The 2,006-nt window shown below is 44.3% G+C and overlaps 1 pseudogene; it reads right to left on the bottom strand.

Annotated features, from left to right (window-relative positions):
• Window positions 1-264: 264 nt before the first annotated feature.
• On the bottom strand, window positions 265-883 carry LOC114506170 (annotated as a pseudogene).
• Between the last annotated feature and the right edge of the window lie 1,123 nt (window positions 884-2,006).

Genomic DNA, 2,006 nt, shown 5'->3' with positions numbered 1-2,006 from the left:
ATCCAGGGCTGCAGCCATCTGAAGGCTTTACTGGGACCAGAGGATTCACTGCCAATGCGACTGTTGTCAGAAAGCCTCAGTTCCTCACCATGTGGGCTTCTCCACAGGGCTGATCATGACAAGCTGCTGGCTTCCCCAAGAGTGATGGGGGCAGGAGTGAGGAATAGGTAGCAGAGAAAGAGAGAAGCTGTAGTGGGTGTTTTTTTTTTTTTTTTTTGATAGTCTTAAATCGTTTATTAGGAAAACACTTTACAAATATTACTTTCAGTGGTAATGATGGAGCTGGGGGGTATTGTGCCTGCTCCAAGTTGCACTGGAGAACCCCCAATAGTGTGGTAGGACTGTGGTTCTCTCCAAGGTCACGGCTCTTGCCACTTACAGATGGCAGCCCTCATATCTCCCTGTGTAGGACCAGTTTGCTGATTCATTGAATATCAGGTTTTCTTCTGATAGCCTCAGGGAATGGATCAATGAGGATAACCTCAAAGAATTTGTACATGGAATCTTCACCAATCCAGGAAGAATTCAAGACTCTCAGAGCCCCACAGTGCTGTTCAGCTGACTCCTTAGTAACAGACTGAAGGCTCCAAGCAAACTTTAGCTGGTTAACACCAGGATGGACAGGATTGCTGTAGGTCACACCCTTAGGAACTGGGCGTTGGCCACCACAGTGCAGCACCTGCGAATCCAGTATGTGACATAATCTTGCTTGGCCTGTATCCCAGCCTGCAAGCTTTATCAGGCCTGGTGGGGCAGGAGGCTCCCTGTGGAGCACAGAGAGCTGGCTCAAGTGCCAGCAGCAGCAGCGCACCCAGAGAAGGAAGTGCATTACATCAGACTGCTTCCTCCTCCATAGCTCTTGGATGTACCTTTAAGTGCCCATCTTGGCTTACCTAATGGCTGTAGCCAGACAGATAGGGAGAGAAGCTGTGGTGCCTTACCATACACTTACATCATTACAAGTGTAAATTCAATGGCTTTTATTATATTTGCAGAATTGAGCAACCATCACCACAATCAAGTTTAGAAAATTTTATTATCCCAAAGAAACCCCACATCTTTTAGGTATAATCCCACAATCATCCTGTATTTGTCTGTGTAGGCTGCCATAACAAAATATCATAGACTGGGTGGCCTAAACAACAGGCATTTATTTCTCACAGTTCTGGAAGCTGAGAAGTCCAAGATCAAGGTGTCAGCCAACTAGGTTCCTGGTGAGAGCTCTCTCTTCCTGGCTTGCAGACAGCCATCTTCTTACTGTTTCATAAGGCAAAGGAGAGGGAAGGGGAGAGGAAGGAGAAAAGGGAGGGGCAGAGAGAGAGAGAAAGAGAGAGAGGGAGAGAATGAGAGAATTCTGGTGTCTCTTCCTCATCTTATAAGGGTATCAGGCCTGTCAGATTAAGGTCCCACTTTTATGACCTTATTTAGCCTTTATTGCCCCCTTCCCATCCTTATCTCCAAATATAGTCACATTGGGAATTAGAGCTTCAACATATTAATTGGGAGGGGTTGCATTCAGTCCATAATATTCCCTATCTTCCCACCCTTAGGCAACCACTAATATACTTCCCACTTTTATAGATGACCTATTTTGGGCACTTCATATAAATGGAATCATATAGTATGTGATTGGATTCTTTCACTCAACATCATGTTTTCAAGGTTCATACGTGTTGTAGCATGCATCAGTACTTCATTCCATTCTATTGGGAATAATACTCCATTTTATGGATACACAACATTTATTTAACCATTCACCAATTTATGGACATTTGGGTTGTTTCCACTTTTGGAGTATTATAAACAATGCTTCTGTGAATATAATGTATGAGATATTTGGGGAATATGCTTTTTTAAAAAAATTTACTTATTTATTTTTAGAGAGAGGGTAAGGGAGAGAGAAAGAGAGGAGAGAAACATCAATGTGTGGTTGTCTCTTGCGTGCCCCCCAGAGGGGACCTGGCCCACAACCCAGGCATGTGCCCTGATTGGGAATCCAACTGGCA

The sequence above is a fragment of the Phyllostomus discolor genome, chromosome 3 (assembly GCF_004126475.2).
Source record: "Phyllostomus discolor isolate MPI-MPIP mPhyDis1 chromosome 3, mPhyDis1.pri.v3, whole genome shotgun sequence".
Lineage (NCBI taxonomy): Eukaryota > Metazoa > Chordata > Mammalia > Chiroptera > Phyllostomidae > Phyllostomus > Phyllostomus discolor.
The sequence above is the reverse complement of the archived record's forward strand: the minus strand, read 5'-3'. Positions and strand labels throughout refer to the sequence as shown.